Source organism: Penaeus monodon, chromosome 34 (genome assembly GCF_015228065.2).
Source record: "Penaeus monodon isolate SGIC_2016 chromosome 34, NSTDA_Pmon_1, whole genome shotgun sequence".
NCBI lineage: Eukaryota > Metazoa > Arthropoda > Malacostraca > Decapoda > Penaeidae > Penaeus > Penaeus monodon.
In genome coordinates, this window is record NC_051419.1 from 30972405 (window position 1) to 30972674 (window position 270).

Here is a 270-nt window from a genome sequence, read left to right on the forward strand (position 1 = left end):
CTGAAACCAGGACAGTATATGCGTAGTTCTAAGACGCAAGTCTACGTCTTGGCAGTTGTTCCTTTCGTTAGTTCTTGTGAATCTTGTGGATGAGGGATAATCTTATCAATCGGAGATAGATAACGAGATTATAATAGTCCCGCCTGAAGTGAGGGGCCCCAACCCCCCCCCCCCCCGCTGAAATTTTTCCTCCATTCCTTTTCCTCTTGACTTGTCCCTAAACTTGATAATGGGTTTGGTGATGATGCGTTTGGTAATCGAGATATAGTA

The 270-nt window shown here is 44.8% G+C and overlaps 1 protein-coding gene across 1 annotated transcript in view; it reads left to right on the forward strand.

Moving 5' to 3' along the window:
* The window catches only part of LOC119594717 (transcription factor SPT20 homolog), a gene marked incomplete at its 5' end in the record, with an annotated part of 7339 nt that overhangs the window by 3921 nt on the left and 3148 nt on the right, over positions 1-270 (forward strand).